General features: G+C 40.6%; 1 protein-coding gene across 2 annotated transcripts in view; it reads right to left on the reverse strand.

Moving 5' to 3' along the window:
• The window catches only part of CLSTN2 (calsyntenin 2), a 693,894-nt gene that overhangs the window by 430,863 nt on the left and 239,237 nt on the right, over positions 1-23,794 (reverse strand). The window lies entirely within an intron of this gene.

Genomic DNA, 23,794 nt, shown 5'->3' on the forward strand with positions numbered 1-23,794 from the left:
ATTGCCCACCTGCCTGTGCTCTTGATTAATGGCCCAACCACAATGGTTAAAAACTGACAATGGAAAGAGTTATATTAAAATTGAGAATGATATTAAAAATGTTCCTGGAAGAGGAGGCTGTGTTTGCAAACAGGTAATTGAATTTCCCTCACACTGCCTTGTAAACCTAAGTTTGTTAAAGTGAGGTTTGTTTTCATGGGACAGTCCACTGGGAGGCTGATTACTTCAAACACTTCAATAAATGTTGGAGGAGCAAAGAGGAATATGAAGACTACATCAATATATGAAAATTCTGTATCTAGTAACTCCCTAATCCTCCTGAAGGAATACTTTAAAATGTTAGGTCCTTCTTAAAAAGCCAACTGAAATATATATAACGAGCCATGACTAATTACAGGGCAGCATGATGTCAACTCAGTCATCATATTTAAGGTTAAATTGAACAATGAAGACCTCAAGGAGGATTTCTTCCCTGGAATTTGGGTTTCTTTGACTCTACTCCACCACCGTGGTTGCTGGTTAGACAGCTGTGGCTCATGAATGACCCTCAGTCCAGTAAGTTCTCAGCTTTATTCTTACTACAGTTCACAGATTAGTGATTTATTGTCTGTCAATTTCATCTGTAAACAAACGATCAAATTTAAGATTAAGCAAAGCAGCGGAGATGCCAAGAAGGTTCATTTGAGTCAGAGAGATGGAATTTCCAGGTGAGAAATGAGCCCTTCTGTTCTTAGGTACCCACCAGCTGGGACCAAACTAGTAACATTATAAACTGCAGGGTGCAAAACCACTTAAATCTTATTCAAAAGAAATCTCTGAACAGATATGATAAAATGGCATATCAAGTTTATAATTATTAAGGTCTGGAGATTGCACATGGAGACAGAAGCAAAACCAGGCAAGGGATAAGGAAGAGGGACCAGCAACATTACTACATTTCTCCAGAGCCAATATGAGCTCCTCTGCAGGGGTTATATGTGTGTGGGGTTCAGTGGTTGAAGGTACCATTGAGCAGTTTCTCTCTGCAGCAGACCTTCCACCCAGCCGACAGATTTCCATTAGGAAATCCCCTCTCGTATCTCCTCGTTTTTTGAGATCTTTCTGAGGTAGCTGCATAACAGATTTCTTCAAATGAAACTTCATCCCCCAATAAGCCGTGATTAAAGGACATCAGGCCCTTGCTGGTGAACCGACGTCTTGAATTTGTGACTGTCTATTCTGCTGCAGCACCTTTAGAAAACCTGTCAGCTTCGCATGTAGATTTGAAGTCAAGACTTGGTCACGAAATATGCTTAGTTTAGGTCAATAAACATGAGGGGCACGAGCGGATACCATTGTCTCTCTTGTCAGACTAAGGGGCAAATTATGCCTGGTCCTTGCACAGGCATGCAAGGACAGATCACTGTGTGTGTGAAAGAAATGTTTCCCCCATTTCTTGCCTCCCTGCACATTGGCTAGCACAAAGACCGTAGACTCCTTCCCCACCCCTCCATCCACTAGGGGGAAGAAGTAGCAGTGCCATGGTCCTGGAGGAAAGAGCATCTTATAGCCTATAGAGGTGGTAGCATGTATTCCAGAGAGCTTCAGGAAGCACAGGGCTCCTCAAATCTTCTCCCTTGGAGCAGTGCAGCTTCACACCACCCTCAATGAAAGTTTGTGCTTTAAAGACAAAAAGTAGCAAATTAGAATAGGAAATCCATAGGAAAAATTCCTGGTTGCAAGAGACAGTACCTTAGAAATACTCTGCCACACTCTTCCTCATCATTTTCCCTGGCAACAGACTGCAAAGGGGAGATGTCACTGTACAGTAGGGACATCAGCTATGTTAGTATTAATAGTACATAACATGTGTACTGGCTAAGCTTTAGAAAGTTTTGTTAACTGCATGTATTATACTCTCCCCACAATTCTGTTCACTCATGTCAAGTATCTCATAGCACCTTGCAAAGAGATAAAAACTATGTCATAGTAACAGAAAAACAAGATAGAAAGCTGATTGATTAAATTAAATTTCAGATGACCCATACAATAACTTTTTGTTTATAAACAGGACGGGTAAAAACAATAGCTTTTGAGGTGTAGCTTTGGGAGCACACCTCCTGTGTAAGGTGAATTTAACAACACAGCATGAAACAGCTTCCCGGAAACTGGTATCGTAATGAACTTTTCCTTTTGTACGATACTATTATTGTACAATAAGCAATAAATCTGACATTGGTTATTTGGTTTCCTGAATATATTTCATACTGAACCAAAGTGTTATCCATAGAATTATCAACAGCTCTTCCATTATCCTAGTTAAACAACCTGCCACTAGTTAAGTTGCTTTCAAAAATATAAAATAGAAATGAGAAGGGGGAAAAAAACCAAATTCAGGATCTACAGGGAAAAATGAGTGAGATTTTCAGAAGTATATAATAGAGTTAGAAGTAGAGCTAGGTGAAATTTTTCAGCTGAAACTTTTTGAAGGGGGCAAATGGGGGGCAAAAGAAGACTTAGCAACACCAAAATATTTCATGAATCCATGTTGGTTTCACCATTTTTGGGGGGGGGGGAGGGTAGGGGGGAGATATTTTGCGTGAAAAAGTCAAAATGTGTTTTGTCTTGACATTTTCAAAATGAAACATTTTGATTTTTCTATTTGCAATGACCATTTGTTTCTAAATATCCTTCAATTTTATTTTTAAAAACAAACATTAAAAGACAATTGAAATAAAAAAACAAAAACCAAACATTTTGTTTGTCCCAAAATGATTTCCCCTCCCCACACTTTTTGGTTTGCTGTTTTTTTGTTTTTAATTTTTCAAAGCTGCCAGTAAACCAACCAACCAAAAACGTGTTATTCACACAGCCCTACTTAGCAACACAAGTCACCATGGAACTACATCCTTAGATGCTTCTGAAAATCTTAGCCCATGTGTCTATGAACATTGCTTTTAGGAATGTAATCACAGGCAAATGGACCTCATCCATGTGTTATTACTCTTAATCATATGGCTGTAACCTGAACCCAAAGGAAATCCAGGACAAGCCTTTGTCAAAGCTCCTTGTTAAACAATTCAAAAAAATGAATAAGCTAAAGGGGAGAATATCCCAAATCTTTCACTACTCAAGGAATGTATCCAAAAACATACAGTCTGGCCCAGTTCCTTTCAGATGTGAGGGATAGGGATAAAATGACTTTCCCCTGCTGGGCTGCAGATGTATTGGACAGAGGGAGCCATCTCTTTCTTTTCTGCAATTTTCTTTCCAATGTTTGGCCATCTGTCCGCCATTAGGCCCCTTTGAATCCGAAAGCAGGTCCAAAAAATGCAGTGGTTCTCGCAAGTATTCTCTTGTGGCAGAGGCTACGATAGATCACTGATGATGAAAGCTCCTGCTGGTTACCTACCAGTCATGGGGGGTGAAAAGAGATCTGGTTAGATTTGACTGATTGATAGCCAGGTTCAGACTGCTAGCACCCATAATTACTGTATCTGCGGGAACAGAAGTAAACTATTTGCAAAGTATCTGACAGTGTTAAAATTAACAATGATTTGAGATACAATATGGAGTCACACACTGAATTTTCAGTTGAATGTTCAGTAATAATAGATTATTACTACAGGTGACAAGCACAGCAATGCTTGGAGTATAGGCTCCTATATCTTTATCAAGGGTCATTTGTTGCTTATATCTTACTCACCCATTCTACCTTTTTTTCTGAAATTTCATATGCTAGCTCTGAGTCAGGGAGCGTATTTTTTTCTGAAAGTTTCATGGAGGTCAACTGAGACAAATGCACTGGCAACAAACATTTCTATATAAATTGTGTGGAGGTTTCTAAGGAATAGGCAATGTCTCAATATTCTGCTCAGTGTGACACTGCATGAAGTGAGGTGGAATTTCACTGTAGTCGTTTATAGGCAGTGAACAGCCCTTTGGTGTCCTGCTTTCTTTCACAAGATACAGAAAAGTACACATGGAATGAGGCAGCAACTCCTGTGTTGTTGATTATACATACAGCACAGTGGAAATCATTCTACTTTTGCCTGGTGAATAGTTGGACATGCATCATCTTCTTCTCAGTACTCTTGAACTGTGTGCTTAAGGACATGAAAGATGGAGTGTATCACACAAGATCAGATGGGAAACTCTTCAACGTGTCCCAACTTAAGTCAAAGTAAAAAAGGTGCTAATCAGGGAACTTCTATTTGCTGATGATGCTGCCCTCATAGCCTACAATGAAGATCTATTACAAGAACTCATGGATTGCCTTTCAAGTCCCTGTCAGACATTTGCTTTCACCATCAGCATAAAGAAAATGGTTGTATTAGGGTAGGGGCTTCCAAAAGATACTTCAATTACCTTAAAAACAAACCAGCTAGAAATAGTCCAAAAGTTCAGCTATTTAGGATCTACAGTGACCACCACCAACCTCTCACTGGATGAAGAACTAAATGTCAGAAAGAAAAAGGTTGAGAACCCCTAGTTTAGTAGTTAAATATTGCCATGGGACGCAAGTGATCTGGGTTCTGTCTCCGCCACAACCTTCCTATGTCACCTTGGACAACTCACCTAATTGTTCTGTGCCTTGGATCAGCATCTGCAGATTGGGCTTTTAATATTTGCTACATTCACAAAGCTGTTCAGAGGATAAAGTCTGAGTGAACCCAAGGTTTGTGAGGGCCTTAGATACTAAGGCACAGAAAGGTTTATAGGAAACATTCTGTGTTCACTGCAGGGTTTGTGGCGGGAGCAGTAAATGACGCACAGGCCACACACTGAATGATACTGTTCAAGTGAAATACTGAACAGCTGCCTCATTTGTTGAACGCTGCCACACCCACACACCTAGTGAGGTGGGGTCCTGTTAAAAAAAAGTTCATTGTTTAATACAAGGCTGCTTCATAATACATGCAGGCATACTTAATTTAGTCATTTCCTGACTTTCAATTACTTCACTCTGCAACCTTCTTTTAATGTAGCGGTTTGTATCTCAAATTATATTTGATAGTGAGCAAGGAGTTTATTGTACCACTATGATCTGATACATCAATTTCAGGAGTGAGGGTGGCACAATTGGTTCTTACTCACTTTTCAGAGCTGGAAAATTTAGCAATCTCCCCTTTTTCTTCATTTGTCCATAACACAAAACCATTCTTTGATGGGCAGCCTCCCTCCCACCTGTGATAATCTCTTTATAAATGTTAAATAGACAAGCCAGCTCATAACTGGTAAAGCAAAGAAGTTTCAGGTTAGGATCAAAGGACATGGACACAGCTACATGGAAAACCTTGCACAGCATCCATCTGCATTAGGAATGGCTCTAGCTAGTGTTATTTTTTAAAAGCAAAAATTACACTAATAAATTAAAATCGTTCACCCTTCAGTGTATGTATGGTGACCACTGATGATTATACAGTGAGAGATGAACAGTGACAAATTAATTTTAGAACACAGAGTAAGATGAATCACTTTACAAAATATAGTTATTAGAGTTCTAGAGAACACATATAGAGTGACAGCTAATTGTCTGCTCCACCATGTATGAATGTACAGTGGTAACAACAATTCCCAACAATATATATTTGTTAACTGTTTAGGGAGTTTTACATACAGTTTATGCTTCTCTCGCTCTCAATTATTTCTCATAAGACAGAGCGCTCCACCAGGATGCTATTTGTATTATATGCTATAGTAGTTAACTAAAACTACTCAAAGGTTGCTTCCATGTCCTCATCCTCTTTGCTGTCAAATCAATTCTAGCTGCAGTACAGGATATGGTAAATGTTACTAACTACTGCAGATCTTAAGGACAAAATACATTAATCATACAAAAAAATCACTCACTACCCCTTTGTGTCATATCAATTTCAGGTGTAAAGTACCTTCTCAAAGAGTTAATAGAAAAAAGAACTGGAACAGTTTGGAATTCTAAGTAGTTCTCAGAGTCATCCTACAGAATTAAGGTAATGCGGTTGCTGAAACAGTTGTATGTTTGCAAACCATTCCACAGATTTCCAAGTATAGTGTATTTGAGTCAGAACGAGTCATCTGCTATTACTGAAACTCTCACTGGCAAGTAAATAGCGAGGGTTTAATAATTTAAGAACAAGTCTTTGTGATATCCACTGGTGCAAAGGAATGTGGTTCTTATCGATCTGCTGTAGAAGGTAGGACCTAATATTATTCTCCAAATTTATCAGTCATTTGCAAGCAATGGGCAACACTTTAGACTACTCAATTAAGTATACTATTTCATTAAAAAATTTGCTGCTAGACCAAGGCAGTAAAATTTTATGTATAATTGTTTCCTCCTCTTAGACGCTGATCTAAAACCCATTGAAGTCAATGTTAGTCCTTCCATTGACTTCAGCGAGCCCTTATCTCTTGTCCCATCATGATACAACACACACAGAGCAAAGAGCCCTTCTGCAAGAATACTTTAACTGAGGCCTGACCTACACCTAAAAATCTTGGGTCAACCTATCTATGTAGCTCAGAGCTGTGAAAAATTGTGTGCTGAGCAATGTAGTTAGATCAATCTAATTCCTGGTCTAGACACAGGTAGGTTGGTGGAAGGCTCTTCAATCACTCTCTTTACCACCTCTTGGAGAGATGGATTAACAAAATTGATGGAAAAACCCCTTCCACTGATGGAAGTGTCTACACTGCAGTGTTACAGCAGTATAGCTGCAGCGTAGACATAGGCAGAGTCTTTTTACAGCTAGGGCTTGTCTACACTACCACGCGGGGTCAATCTAAGATATGCAACTCCAGCTATGTGAATAGCGTAGCTGAAGTCGATGTCTTCACTGCGGTAAGTCGACAGCTGACGCTCTCTTGTCAACTCGCTTGCGCTCCTTGTTCTGGTGGAGTACCAGAGTCGACGGGACAGCGCTCAGCATCTATACTAGACATGATAAATCGACCCCCGCTCGATCGATCACTGCCCGCTGATCCGGCAGGTAGTGTAGAGAAGCCCTTACTTTTGATAACTGTGGCAGTGCATTTTGGAGTGGGCGGGAAGTGAGTGTAGAGAAGCTTAGGTACTTTTAAAACTGCCACCACCGGTATAGTATTACTTAGCCTAAAGGTCACAGACATGGTGCTCAGCAGTTATTTTTAAGGGAGATTTTCAAAGGCACAAGTAGCACCAAGGCACCACACTCCTATTGACTTGAATTGGAAATTAGGAGCCTAACTATTCTGTGTGCCTTTGAAAATCTCTCCTTACTTTTCTAAAGTGTATCAAATGACACATTGCAGGATGCATTGTTTAAAACCACACCCAGTATTTGGTGTCCTTTAGATCTCAGAAGAGATTTATTTCTGTTACAGGAGAAACTAAGCAGATACCAGAGCCAGGATTGTTAGACTCTGACCACAAAGGTTTTCAACAGCAAAAAGCACCATAACTCTCATCCAGTCTCCTTGCCCAATTCTCCATTTCCTTCTCTCAGCAGAGCTAAGGAGCCCTTCCTTTTCCTCACGAAAGTCATTTTTTAAAGATTGTAATTTCTTATACTCCATGGGACATATTCACTACATCTAGCACAGGTAGGATACTTTGATAAACCAGCTACTTGTCTTGCACTGTGAGGGGGATTCACAGTGAGGGAAACTGAGGGAAAGCAGGTGATTTCCCACGTAGGGCACTTGCTATGGACACTGATTTTTCTAGCCTTCTAAAGGCTTCATAGTCGAGGGGTGTGACATTATTGACATGAACTCTGACCGTATAGATCATTGTTGCAACTAAGGTCCTATAGTTGCACCAAATCTTGTACAAAGGAGGTCCAGCAAGGTGTCTATGGAAAGGTTATGATTTGCTGGTTATGATCTATATGTGTATCATTTTTGTAGTTGAAGTTATGAATATTGGCTATGTACTTGTATCTCAATGTGTTTTGATTCTAAGCAGCCTCAGTGAAGCATTTGGTCAGCTTCATGAGAAAGGACTATTCTCAGAAAGTGCCCAATCAAGAAACACTTAACTGACCATGAACTTTGGGAGAAGCCAATCCACATCTGAGCTTTCCTGGGAAAGCTCAAACTAACATGTAAACAATGGTGTCGACCTGTAAAGAACTGAGTCATGCATGGACATGTGACTTGCCCATGTGACTCCAAACTCCATCTTGTTGCTGAGATTTTGCACAGGAGAACAAAGGGGTTTCCACCCACAAGAGAGAATATAAAAGGCCCTGGAAACCCCTCCATTTGTCTTCAATCCTGCTTCTTACTTCTGGAGGAACCTTGCTACAAACTGAAGCTCTGAACAAAGGACTGATTGACCCATCCCAGCCGCGGAAGTACTCCAGAGACTTGATTTGAACCTGCAGTTTATTCCATCACTGCTACAAGCCTAAACCAAGAACTTGGCCATTACTGTATGTAATTGATTCCATTTAACCAATTTTAACTCTCATCTATATTTCTTTCTTTTATGAATAAACCTTTAGATTTTAGATTCTAAAGGATTGGCAACAGCGTGATTTGTGGGTAAGATCTGACTTGTATATTGACCTGGGTCTGGGGCTTGGTCCTTTGGGACCAAGAGAATCTTTTTTCTTTTACTGGGGTATTGGTTTTCATAACCATTCATCCCCATAATGAGTGGCACTGGTGGTGATACTGGGAAACTGGAGTGTCAAGGGAATTGCTTATGTGACTTCTGGTTAGCCAGCGGGGTAAAACCAAAGTCCTCTCTGTTTGGTTGGTTTGGTGTGCCTTAATAATAAAGGAAACCCAGCCTCGGGCTGTAACTGCCCTACTCTAAGTAATTTGTCCTGAATTGATATTCTCAGTTGTGTCCCGCCAGAGGCAGCATCGTTACAAGGGGGTTATTACATCATTGTAGTTTCATACTGGTGGACTTTCCATTCTGAGGCCCTGTGCTTGTCTGTCTGATGGAATACAGCAAAATACCTGTTTCTGAAATCACATTCCAAACCTTCAAGGGGAAAATTTACAAAAGTGCCTAAAGGATACATGACTGAAAGTCAATGTGCTCCTAACCCCTTACACTTTCTAAAAATCTCCCCCTAAACAATTCGATCCTTATGCTCAAGTTACATGCTCTCCAAAACCGTTCAGATGTAGAAAACCCACTCTGATGTTTAAAACCATCACCTCTAGAGTTGTTTTGAAGATAGGAGATCATTTCTCACTCAGAAAAGTGAATCAATTGAGCTATGCAGCAAATAAATTCCTTGCGATTTCAAAATACCATTTTTGTAAATTCATTGGTTTAAACTCAAGGAACCATATCATGAAGTATGTCTTTCTGTAAAGCTATGAAACACAGTTCGATTATATGGGCTAAACTACACTACGGGGCTAAGTCAACCTATGTTACGCAACTCCAGCTACGTAAATAACACAGCTGGAGTCAATGTACCTTAGGTCGACTTATTGCGGTATCTACACCACACAGCGTCGAAGGGAGAAACTCTCCCGTCGACTTACCTTATGCTTCTCATTCCGGTGGAGTACCGGAATCGACGGGAGAGCAATCGGTGGTTAAGACCACCCGCTATATCAACCCCTGGCGGATCGACCGCCGTGCGTCGATTCCCTGGTAAGTGGAGACAAGCCCTAGGATTCATTGTCCACGTGCTGCAGCAGCAGTAGAGGGCTGCCCAGTATTCAGGTGACTGCTGCACTAGAGGCAGGATAAAGAATAGGAATTCAGTACAGACTCACATTCTTGGTACCTCTAGTGAAAAATGCTAGTGCCACATGGAATTATAGTCATAACCATGAAGTCTAGCATTTTTTATCTGCAGAACTCAAAACACTTTGCAAAGGTGCATAAGCATTCTTACCCCATTTTGCAAATGGGGTGCAAAGAAGTAAAGTAAGTTGCCCAAGATCCCAGAGTTTGTCAATGGCATAACCAAGAATAGAATCTACATCCACCTGAGCTGAGAGCCAGATTCTCAAGAGGTATAAACTGTCATAGCTCCATTGACTTTGATGGAGCTATGACAAACCTACATAAGCTGAAGGTCAAGTCCTAGGCCTTCTGATTCCCATCGCATACCCTATCTGCTGGACCAGAATATCTATCAAGAACACTAGCCTCTCAAAAAAAAAAACAAAAAAACACTACATCTGCACAGATGGTAAGGCTTTGTCTACATTGGAAAGTGAAAGACAAAACTTTTGTCATTCAGAAGTGTTAAAAAAACATCCCGCTTCCCCCCCGCAAAAGACAAGAGTTTTGTGGACAAGCACTAGTGTGAACAGTGCTGACGGCAGGAGCGCTCTCCTGCCAACAACGTTAATGCCACTCGTTGGGGGTGGACTTTCTTTTGTCAGCAGGAGAGCTCTCTTCTGCTGACAAACAGCGGCTACGCTGCGTGCCTTTTAGCAGCACAGCTATAGCAGCACAGCCGCGTCGCTAAAAGCTGCGTAGTGTAGACAGTGCCTGAGCAGAGAAGGGGAAAAGACACCACAGATATTTAAGAATTTATGTAAAAGTGGTGCAAACTGACTTTCTAGCGGTTATTTAATTTTTGTTTGATACTTACTTTTATGGTAATAATAAAGTTATTGATAAGCTGAGCCCTCAGTTCACACACTGTAGAGAGGTCCACAGACCATTTCAACAGAACACAAAATCTATCAGTCATGACTGGTGTACACAGAGTGATATATAACTATTTCCTTTAGCATACTTTGAAACCCACAGTTTCAGTCCCTCATGTAAATGTATTCTGAGCCTCATTTATCAAGAAGCAGCACGGTCCTCTTCTGCTAAACTAAACTGCCTAATGTACAGCGAATATCAGCTCTCTCCATAGAATACTAAATAATTTTAAGACCGCACTTTCTAAAAGACTTGATACCCCAATGGAGAAAATGTTTACTTCTGACACTATGAAGATAAAACCATTTAACATTACAAAGCCATTATCAGCTCGATAGAGAATTTTGCATAGTTTTTTTCTGTACATTTGTGTGGATGAGATATAGATCGAGAGATGAATGTGAACAAAAATGATATAGGACTGAAATACTCATTTTTTCTACTTTTAAAAATATCAAATCTAATCTAATTTCAATATCTACTATCTAATCTAATATCAAATCTAATTTCAAAGTTTGTAGAACAAGATTCCAATCTACAAGGTAAGGTCTTTTTGAAGCAAAGAAGGTAATATTCAATGGTCTTAAAAAGCGGATAAAAACACTTTTACATTATATTTGAATGGCACAATATTAAAATGATGTCAGTGCATCTTGTCTGAATACATATCTATTCCATATTCAGTATTTGCTTTCTTTGAGTCACTTAGGATATGTTTTTACTTCCCTGGAACAAAACAGAATTGTATTAAAATGCTTCTACTCGCATTTCACAGCTTGATTGTGACCTACTTTTCAGCATTTGGACTAAAAAGAATATTTCCAATGAACTTTCCATGCATCAAGATCAACAATGGTGTTTTGGAGAGGGTATAAAATGCTAGGAGACTGATTGTCCCTTATCTGCTACAGATAGAAGGCAAGATGCAATGTGACTATGAAATGCTGCTGCTCTGATATGGTGGTGTTTATACCTACGTTATATGCGTGTGTGATGGCACAAATCCCAGGCTATGTTTAATGAGGCAGCACTTTTTGAAAAAATTCCCTAAGGAATGTACCAGTCCAAGTCCCATGTCAAAATCAGTGACTTCTGATGAGACTTAGGCTCCTATGGGTTTAGGGTTGCTAACCCTCTAGGACATAATCCTGGCACCTCCAGGAATTAAAGATTAATGTTTAAAGATTATGTCCCATGATGAAAGCTCCAGAAATACATCCAACCAAAATTGGCAACTCTATACAGGCTAGATTTTTAAAAGCACCCGTTTAGGGATCTAAAAATGCTGATAGGTGCCTAGTGGGATTTTCAAGAATGCCTAGGTGGCTAATGCCCACTGATTTTAAATACTTGGCCTTAAGTGCCTAAATCACTTTTTGAACATTTCTACCCACTGGTGTATTATTTGTCTAATAGAGCTGTTTTTTTAGAAAGTGTCCTCCATCACCTTGGTGGGGAATTTTGATTTTTCAGAACTTTGAACACTGCCTCATGGGAATTTTAGTTCAGGTGCCTTATGATCTATTCTCCTCTAAAGGCCAAGCTACCTGGTCACATTACATCTCCTGTGAAACACCTCAGTCTACCCTCTTGGAAAGGAGAGATGAGAGATCATGAGGGATGGTAGTTTATACAGGAAGCCTAGCCCATAGAGAAGAATCAGGACACGAGGCAACCAAACTACAACTCCCATGAGGCGTCATTTCCAAATCAAAATACTCTACTTTGTGGGTGTTCAATTTGTAATTTAAAAATAAAAATTATAAAAGAAAAAAAACTTTCCACGGAAATTAGATATTTTGGGAGAAATTTTGTTTAGTCAAAGACCAATATTCTGTGGGGAAACAGTTTCAGCGGAAACTTCAATGAGCCCTACTGTGCAAGCAGCTCAGTGTCAGTTCTATCAGTAATGCTGTCATATAGACATAATGCTTTCATAATTTTCTGTATGCTCTCTAATGTTGATTCAAGTTTTTTTAAAAGCATAACTTTCCACTTGTTTCTCTCTATAAAAAAAATACACAGTGTTTATACCATCGATACCAAAAATTACACTGTAGATGTAGCCTTTGCCAAGTTGATATGAAAAACATACAAGTATTTTTCAGGGGTTCCAAAAGTAATGTTTTGCCATTGATTAGCACAGCCCTGATTTTGCTAGGAGATTTGTAATGATACGGTATGTGAGCTGATTCATACTCCTGTTATCATCAAGTGCAAAAAGTCTTTTGAAGGGTTGCCTATGGGAACTTTGGATTTCATATTATCTCCAAAAACAAAACATACCAAAACATTGACTTTAATCTTCATCTTCTAGATATTCAAAGCTGAAATCCAGCACACTGATCAAAGAGATTGTAGGATCTTAAAAAAACTTTTGCTAATGGAAAAAGTCTGCCAGCAGCCTTTTAGCACCATGGTGATACAAATTGCTATGCACAACCACAGTGGACTGAATGACTTATTAATAGCTCTCTTTTGTCCTGTATCTAACCATAACAAAATCTATACAGGACTGCAAACCATAATGACCCTATGACTAAAACCCAAGGACAATCGTGTCACTTTTAAAGATACATAAATGATTAATAATTGAAAAAAAGAAAGAAATGCAGGTATTATTTAGTATGTTAAATCACGTCTCTAAAGAATGTTCTATTATAACTTGGAAAAAGTGAAATTATAGAGGAATACAAAAAAAAATTAAGTCTAAAATTTCTTTAACTGCAATGTAGGAGGACAGTTGACAGACCAGACAATATTGACATGCGAAACAAAACCTGAGAGATATGCAAAATGTAATGAAATATCAATCCACCTGAATTATACTCACTATAAACATATATTTATCTTTTTTCTTTACTACTCAGTTCAAGTCTCCTTTCCACTTGTTTTTATTCAAGCAACATATTTCGAACTGGCTTGAGAAAACAGACTTCGCATAGATAGTTTCTCAAAGATCAGTGGCCACTTCATGTTATGGTCTCTGGTCTTAAACTATTCCTGTTTTCATGGGTGGGAAGGCAGAGAAAAATAAAAAAATAAAAGAACACAACACTCACATCCCTTCTCCTGTCTGTCCCTCTTCCCCTCCCCCCCCCCAAAAAAAAGAAAGAAACCCCCCAAGACAGGGAGTGTAAAAGCACATTAAAGATTTAGCAGGGTGGATTTTCATTCCAACTTGTGCAATACCAACATATGCAGACGATATGCAACATTGTTATTTTGACTCTCATCACTAAATGTCTGAATTTCCTTTGTTTCTTTAAGAGATTGTCTGGAAAAAAGATTATAAAGTAAACTGACATGCTGTAACAAAGACAAGGAATATTTCTTCCATTTCCAGCACAATAAAAAGAACACGTTGTGTTGCTTCACATTTCATAAAGTGGTTTATTCTAAAGAGAATTTAGCTTCATACCAGTACTCCTCATTTCTCTCTTTACAAGTTACACAATGTAAAAACAAATGTCCAAATTCAAGACTCCTGCAAAACTTCAAAATCTGAATGAAAGGAAAAGAATCAAGATCCAAATTTACTTAATGTTTTGCCTCACTTTTTTGTGCTTTTCTGTATTGTCAACAGAGGTAGCAAATTCAAAACGAAGTTAAAACTAGAAAGTCGTCTGACTTTAGTAATAGCTTTTACACTATAACTAAGTTGTTCCATGCAAAGTCACTTCTCTTGCAACTAACTATATGTAATATACATCCTATTAGGCTGCTATACAAAGTTTCTTTCAAACTCAAGAGCCACTTTATTCTGAATTCAGCAGAAGTTTGTTTACCAAGATCAATCAAGATCCTGATAAAAACAAATAGACTCACAGACTTGAAGGTCAGAAGAGACCATTGTGATCATCTAGTCTCACTTCCTGCACGTTGCAGGCCACAGACCTTCACCTATACACTCCTGTAATAGACCCCTAACTTCTGGCTGAGTTACTGAAGTCCTCAGATCATGGTTTAAAGACTTCAAGTTACAGAGAATCCACCATTTACACTACTTTAAACTTGCAAGTGACCTATGCTGCAGAGGAAGACAAACTGCCCTCCCTCTCCCCAGTCTCTGTCAATCTGACCCAATGGAAAATTCCTTCCCAACCCCAAATATGATGATCAGTTAGAACTTGAGCATGTGGGCAAGACCCAGCAGCCAGACATCTAGGAAAGATTTTTCTGAGGTAATTCAGAGCCATCCCCATCTTGATGTCCCAACACCATCTGTTGAGGATATTTGCCGCTGGCAGTCAGAGATCGGCTACATGCCATTGTAGGCAGTCTCATCATACTATCCCCTCCATAAACTTATCAAGCTCAGTCTTGAAGCCAGTTAGGTTTGTTGCCCCCACTGCTCCCCTTGGAAGGCTGTCCAAGAACTTCACTCCTCTGATGGTTAGAAACCTTCACCTGATTTAAAATAACCCACAGTATTAAAAAAAAATGGAACAGTCCAAACATCCAAGTTAAAGTGTTTCCCTTAAAATCAGAGTTTCCATAGAAACATGGCCTGCACACAAACAGAGAAAGTCAGAGTTTTTAATCCGTTCTTTTTCGGTGCAGATAGTTACCACTTAGCATCAACTACTGCAACAGGTAACATGACACTTGCTGAGCAGCTTCATTATAGATTTCTCCAGACTCAGCACAGCCTATATCAGGCAATAAATTGCACAGATCACATCCTACTGCTCACAAGCAGGGGTCGGATGAGCAACATTTACACAGCACATAAGATCCATGAGCTGTCACTCCACTAATCAGTATAGGAACATCATATTAATCAAAAGACCAGCATCAAGGTATCCTTCAGGCAAGCAGCCAGATGGTAACTTTCCAGAACATTTCCAAAGTGTACGGTCCACTTACAGGGTAATATTGCAACATAATAGTCAGGCACATAATTAAAATGGGTTTAGGATGAAATTTGAAATGTTTTTAAGTGAAAGAGCACAAAGGTAAACACAAGCACACAGTAGTTACTCACTAGCAGTTCTGTTTGTAAGTGTCATCTTTTCCCCAAACTCCTCAGCATACTAGGGAACAAGAGGTTAAGCCTGTCAAATATCCCTGTTTCACAAAAGAACTGCTCCACCCTTTCCTATCAATCCAAACACCCCAAGTAGTAATCCCTAAATAAATAGTATAGATTAGAACAGCAGGATGAAGTGATATAGGACGGGAGGAGAGGACTATGGCAAATAGAAACAAAATCACTTATTGGTACCTCCACTCAACCCACTCTGACTTCCTAGAGGATCGTTGGTATCAAAGGCAGAGGACGACATATGTAAAGCCCTAGCTATCCACATGAGAGAAAGAGGTAACTTCTACCAGCAAAACCAGTTAGGTTTGGCTGACCTCCTGGTTATAAACGAGATGATGGATGGCACCCATACAACCAAGTCAGGAGGGTTTAGATAACATTCCCCTACTCCAAGCTCTTGCCTGCTAAACCATTTTATGTAGTGATTGTCCATCCCAGGCAGAATCAAGCCCTTGGTGCCTGAAACGGGAAAAAGGAATTAGGGAGCTTGTCCCATATCTGATCTTTCCCATTCTCTCTTTTCCCTCACTTATTCTGTCATTTTTTTCTCCTTTCATCAGGACCCAGACATCACCACACTGGAACATGATGATCTTTGATACCCTGAGGCTCGGATGACTGCACTGTGGTTTATTTGGAGTTCCCCTTAGAAAAATAAACATAGGGCCCAATTCTGCTCCCATTTAGTCCAGGACAAAACCCCCACCAACTTCAATGGGCACAAGAGCATTCTGATACATTGCACCTACTAGAAAAGGTACAATCCTGAGAAGTAATGATTTGTTTCTGAAAGGTAATCGAGAAATCTCAGTAGCAGAACCTGAAGTGTGCAAGGCCCTTGGGACTCAATAACACCAGCAGTTCCCAACCCACAGAGGCATGCAATGGATCCCTGTGGGCTTGCTGGGAGATGGAAGGACACTTTAAGTGCTGATGCAGTAATGGAGCACAGAAGTCCTCTAGGTTTAAAGCCATCCATGGGGGTGGAACAACTCCATATATACCTTTGAAGTCTTGTTGATTCTCATTTTCTGGCATGTGGAGACAGAAGGCCAGATTCTCTAGTCTGGCTGAGATGCACACTATGTGGGGGAGGAGGGAGAAGAGAGAGCATGCGACAAAAGTGAGAAGAGCTGGAGTGCAGAGGTACTCTGACCCCACTTGCATTTACCACATACGGAACTTTTCCTGTTGGATCAGGGGAAAGTAATGACAAATGACGATAGTACTGAACCTGAAGATTCTGCTAAGACATTTTTTTCTTTAATTCTGATAGCAGTGGAAATCTACTGAGGATCATTTTTACTGACTACTTGAATTTGTAAGTCATAGATGTCTTGTTCAGAGTTTTCAGATGGCTTACACATACAACTAGGATCAGGCTTTCAAAAGGAGCTCGGTTCCTATTTATGCACCTAACAAATGACCTGATTTTCCTGTGCATCCAGCACTCAATAGTTGCTCATGAAAGCTTCTGGGAGTTAAGCGGTTTTGAAAATCTAGCTTCACATGTGAGTGCTGAAAAATCGGCTGAGCACTTTTGAAAATGTTCTCTTCTTCAACACTTAGCCAGACAGTTGGCCATAGCGATCATTCACCATTGGGTCCGTTCCCGTGCAACCGCAAAGGCTTGACAGCCTGAGAGTCCCACATCAGAACAGACTTGATGAACCCACGTAATAGGGGGGTTTGCCTCTGGGCCGCCTCCACCCCTTGGTTGGTGGAATTTTATCCCAAATGTTACAAGTCACCCGGAGCATGGCATTCACTGGAACGTCCTGTGGCATCCTTGCGACATGTCCAAAAAGCATAAGGCACCACCTGCGGACAATGGTCCCAGTAGTCAGTTGACCCAAACAACCATAAACATCCTCATTACAGATTAAGTCATTCCACTTTATGCCCAATACATGATGTTGACATTTTGTGTGGAAAGCCTCCAGCTTTGTCCAGCTCGAATAAATCCTGAACTTGGTTGTCATACTAAGATGATGTTTATTCCGTATCCGCTGTAAATGGCCCATGGCAGATGCTGTGATGCCAATCCAATGGAGAACCTCTGTGTGAGAATTGGAGGAACTGGTAAGTAATAGAGCCCAGATAGCAAAAGCTGGAAACTGATTTGACCGTTTCATTGTTCAAAGAGATTTGAGTCACAGGTGAACCTGGTCCTAGATTTTGCAGTTTTGTCTTTGACCACAAAACATGGAGACCAATCTATGCTGGAGTGCCTCATGAAACCTGTCAGGGCTCTGTACTAAAAGAACAGTGTCATCTGTGTAGTCAAGGTCTGTGAGCAAGAGATCACTGATCACAATGCCTATGGACCTGACAGAATGCTGCATTATGAAATCCATTGCCTGACAAAGGAGTGCAGGGGCCAAAAAGCAACCCTGCCTAACACTAGATACTGATTTCAAAGGCGCTGACATCCAGTTCCCCCAGACGAACACAGGCTGCAGTTCCATTATGTAGCTCTCTAATCAAGTCTAGCTGAGTGGTAGAGACACCTATGCCCTTTAAGGCCTTCCATAACAAGACATGGCCTACTGAATCAAATGCAGCTTTAAGATCAACACACGCTACGTGCAGGGGCTTCCTGAACTCACGATGTATCTCAGACAACAAGCGAAGGGCCAAAATGGTGTCTAATGTGGACCTGTTCCTCCTAAAGCCTGACTGCTGGCAACAATGCTTCCAATGTAGCAAAGGCACCAGACAGGCCAGCAAAACATGCATAAACACCTTCCCTGGAACGGAGAGCAAAGGGACATTCACTGAGCGGTCCCTTACCCTTATAGAGTGAGATCACAATACTATCCTTCCAGGTGGTTGGCAGCATTCCAGTTCTCCACACCAGATGAAAGATGGCCAGAAATGATTTTGCTACAGGATCAATAGCACATTCTAGCAGCTCTGAGGGGATGCCATCAGCACCACCTGCCTGTCCATTTTTCAGTTTAGAGATGGCACACTTCATCCAATGTTGGTGCATCCGTACAAATGTCTGGATCTGGAACCGCAGTGATTGCCAAATCATCCAGCTCTGAACAAGCAGCAGCTGGACAATGATTCAGGACACTGTGATAATGTTCCACCCAGTGTGAGAGAATGTAACACCTGACTTACATTGATGGTCTTGGCTGTTGTAAAGGATGCCATTTGTTGTGACTACCTCTTGACCACTGAGGTTGCGAATGGTGCGGAATGCTGGCTTCAAGTGGGCCCTGGCCAAGCCAAATTCGACAACATCCGCCACTTGGTTATAATATGCCTCACGATTGTGGAGTGCCGGGGTGTTAAATTTTCGTTTGAGCTGATTACAAGTGCGCTGATCACCACACTGGTGGGCTGCGGCCTTCAATTTAACTATCTGGAAAGCCATGGTTAGTGTTCTGGATGCCTATAGCCAATCATCTGCTCAGCTGATTGGTTGAGGGTAGAAGTGAACAGGGACCAGGCAACCTCCATGTCATCTGGAAGTTTAGGTAGAGCCAAGAATCTGTTGCAGACATGAATACAAAACGCATTGGCTAAACCTGGCACATGGGGTGCCTCAATGTCAAACTTCTTCATCATCGCAGAGTGCTCTCCTGCTCATTGGAGCATCAACACTATAAGGGTGACCACTAGATGATGATCTGTGTTCGCTGCACATTCCGCACCATGATATACTCTCCAGGAGGCAAAGAGATACCTATCACATGTAATGATGTGTTCCAACTCTTTCTGAGTGATGCCATCATGAGAGATCCATATCATCTGTTATATGATACCATGACCCAAGAATGGAAAGCCACTTAAACCATGACCCAAGAATGGAAAGATTCTGGGAGGCACAGAATGTAAGCAAGTGGTGAGAGTTATTATTGGGTGTGCCTGAACCATAATGACCCATGACTTGTTCAAACCCAGTTTTCAGGGAGTCAGTAACTGCATTTAGGTTACCCAGGATCATGAGATTATCATGCGGAGGGACTGTGCATATTAGATGTTTCAATTGATCGTAGAAATGATCTTTAACTGAATCAACAGATTCCTGTGACAGCGCATAGACCACTATGACAGTGAGGTAACCGTGCCGATGTTTAAGATGTGCAATAAAGTAAACGAGGAGACATGGGCATCCAGGTTGTCAGGGAGGACTTGGCCTCGCCTCGCAGTAGTATTGCTACCCCATAAAAATGGTAGGGGCTGCCAGAATACAGAAGTAAAGAATCTTCTACCTCGTGACATCCATGATCTATCAGCATTCCTTCTATTAGTCCTGTGATTGATATATCAGGATGATCCATTTTGCATGAAACAGTGACCTGATGACCATGCCCGTGAAGAGTTAAAACATTCCAAGTTGCAATTTTGGTGGACTGTTGGAGATCCCAGATACAATTGAATGCATTGTCACAATGTATTGCAGACGTGCCTGCTGACATCAGGATGTGCCTTCCCGGGGGGAGCTTTGGCACAAACCCGTCATGTTTGCACCGAGGGGAGACAGCACTGACAAGGCATCTACAGCTGAAAGTAATGCAGGGGCTTTAACCCTGGTGCTGAGTACTAGGTTATGCATCATCAAAAAAACCCAACAACCCAAGACCAAGCAATTATCCAGGGAAATACCTCGTCCCACTGGGATGAGACGGAGGCGCAGTAACAACTCTTTTCCTGGTCTACCAGTACTGGCTTCATGCTGTGCGATCCGAGCCGTTGAGTCTCTCTCAGCGACTTCCTTCATCTCGGGTAGCTAGGTGCAGCTGCTGCCCTGCACCTTTTGCCCTTGGACTTTATTGCTGCCACCACCAAACGTCTAACAAATATATAACTGGGAAAGAGCCCGCTTGGAAACGTCTTTCCCCCTCCAAAATCCTCCCAAACCCTACACCCCCTTTCCTGGGGAAGGCTTGATAAAAATCCTCACCAATTTGCATAGGTGAACACAGACCCAAACCCTTGGATCTTAAGAACAAGGAAAAAGCAATTTGGTTCTTAAAAGAAGAATTTTAATGAAAGAAAAAGTAAAAAAAATCACCTCTGTAAAATCAGGATGGTAAATACCTTACAGGGTAATCAGATTCAAAACACAGAGAATCCCTCTAGGCAAAACCTTAAGTTACAAAAAGACACAAAAACAGGAATATACATTTCATTCAGCACAACTTATTTTATCAGCCATTTAAACAAAACAGAATCTAACGCATATCTAACTAGATTGCTTACTAACTCTTTACAGGAGTTCTGACCTGCATTCCTGCTCTGGTCCCAGCGAAAACATCACACAGACAGAGAAAACCTTTGTTTCTCCCCCCCACAGCTTTGAAAGTATCTTGTCTCCTCACTGGTCATTTTGGTCAGGTGCCAGTTATCTTAGCTTCTTAACCCTTTACAGGTGAAAGGGTTTTTCCTCTGACCAGGAGAGATTTAAAGGTGTTTACCCTTCCCTTTATATTTATGACACAAACCATTGTGGAACATAAATGGACAAAAAACTTTGTTGATTGCTCCACCCCACACACACACACACACACACACACACCATGAAGAGAAGACATGTGCAAACACTCACCCCACAAGTTAGAGCTCTGGGGGAAGGGAATAAAAATCCCTGTCAAGAAGGAATGGTTATCCCTATGCTACTTGAGCTACAGGGAAAGGGCAATATTTCTAAGCACAAGCAAAGGATCCTCAGCTGCTTTGCGTGAATTAGCCCTAAAGGACATCTAGAGCTTGCACATTACAGCAGCTTATATTACTTTCTGAAACCCAAGCCTGTAACTCATTTGTGCGTTTCTGTTTACCTGCTTTAACCTTATAAATAACTCTTGTATTTCTTTTCTTAGTTTATAAATCTTTCGGGGTTTTTATTAATTATTATTATTATTATTGGATTAGCTACAAGCATTGTCTTTGGTGAGAAATCTAGGTGCACCTGACCTGGGGTAAGTGACTGGTCCTTTGGGACTGGGAATAATCTGAATACTGTTGTGATGTTTGGTTGTAAAGGAGCATCTATCACATAGCTTACCTGGGTGGCAATACAGATCAGAGTACCCAAGGGGCTGACTGTGACTGCATGTTCAGGCTGTGATAGTTCTTAAGGAGTTCACACTTGATACTTGGTTGGTGACATCTAAACATAGAACACACAACTAGTTTGGGGTTTGTGCCCCGATTTGTAACAGTCTGAGGTTGGCACTCACAGTCATGAGCAATTCTAGACAGCTTAACACTTACCAACTAACAGAAAGAGACGGAGCAACCTAACTAACTACACATTGGCCTAGGCCCTCTTTGAAGGGGCAGGAACATGTTTGGAAAGGTTTCTAAAAGAGACTGACCTTGCACTGGGGAGCATCTGTAAAGATTAATTACTAAGAGACAGATTTTAATGGAGTAAGGTGTCAGAATCTGTTCCAAACAAGTTGGTTCCTAGAGTCAGAAAAGAATCCCCCTCTCTCAGTGCAGGGGCCTGGTGTTTGGGATAGTTAGGCCTTTCTATTTTCCTTATTACATTTCTGAAACATTTCTCAGGACATACATTATTCAGGCAAGGCATAGAAAATTTATGCCTTGAAAAATCTATTTTAAATCTGTTGCATTGTCTTTAACTGGCTTTTACAGATACCGTATGACATAGGCAAGCTAAGCTATACTGAATAACATTTGTACAGATCAGATCAATGTTGCCTTACGGAAAAATATCTGATTGGCTCCAAAATCTGCAATGCAATGCAATGCAATATAAGCAGTTCGTACATAGTGTCCTTTATAAAAGTATCCCAGGGCATCAGACAGCATGTCAAAACAAGCTCCTGTTAATTAAAAGCAAGGTCAAATGGATAATTTTTCCAGCCCCTTTTATAAATACATTTTGTATCAGATTTTCTAACACTAGCGTATTGAGTAACCAAAAAGACAGGCTGCAACACAAGCTAGAGAATCCACTGAATTTCAACGAACATTGCCACTCTGGCATCTAGCCAATTTAAAATAATGATTCAAGGGTATTTCTGCTACTACACTTGCTCCTGAATTGATCAGCCAATTTTTGTGGTTTCATAATTTCCTTTTAAAATGGTTCTCTTATCTCTATTGCCCTGTCAAAGACCCAAACAAACAAGAGATATAGCACTGTCTCTTCTGAAGAGCAAGTGTTATCAAATGCACAAAGTAAACAAGCTGAAAGAAGAGAGGGTTATTTGGTTTCCTCTTATCTCTTCAGTTATACTTGACAACAGTAGAAAAAAATGATCCAACAGAAGTGATATTTTAAAGTTGATTGGGTCCCTTTAATTTACTGCATTGCACTTACAGGGGTATATTTACAGCTGGGCTTAGAGCTAGTCTTTGTGTGAGCATATCACCATTCAGTTATTTATCCATGGTACTTCTGTGGCCCCCAACACTGTAGAAAAGTAGAACCTCCGAGTTACAAACCTCTCAGGAATGGAGGTTGTTCGTAACTCTGAACATAACGTTTCAAAAGTTTACAACTGAACATTGACTTAATACAGCTTTGAAAGTTTAGCATGCAGAAGAAAAATGCTACTTTCAACCATCTTAATTTAAATGAAACTAGCACAGAAGCAGTTTCCTTACCTTGTCAAATCTCTTCTGTAAAACTTTCCTTTTTTAAAAAAAAGTCTGCTACTCCCTGATTGCGTACTTCTGGTTTCAAATGAGGCATGTGGTTGACTGATCAGTTCATAACTCTGAGGTTCTTCTGTATCTGAGCACTGAAAATGTTTTTGATATATTTATTCACACAACATCCCAGTGAGGTGGGATAATAGTATTTCCCATTTTACAGATAAAGCACAAAGAGAGAAAGGCCTGGCCTACACTAGAAAATTAGCTCAGCTTATTTAACAATCCATTCATCCCATCCCAGATGGTAACGTGACATGGCATATCCTGTTTCCTGCTGTGACCCAAGAGCAGTTTTTAATCCTTCTGCAACCAGTGGGTAATAATGCAAAGTACAGAGGGAAACTGAGGCATGCATAGGAATCATAAAAGTGTGACAGAAAATTTCACTTCATCCCACTAAATGATTTGCCCAAGGTCACACTGGAAGTTTAAAGGAGCAGGAATTGAAGCCAAGCCTTAAGTTCAGGCTAGCACTCAAACCATCCTTCTCACTGGACCAGTTACACAATTGGACCAATTAC

The sequence above is a fragment of the Lepidochelys olivacea genome (assembly GCF_965140295.1).
Source record: "Lepidochelys olivacea isolate rLepOli2 genome assembly, chromosome: 9".
Lineage (NCBI taxonomy): Eukaryota > Metazoa > Chordata > Testudines > Cheloniidae > Lepidochelys > Lepidochelys olivacea.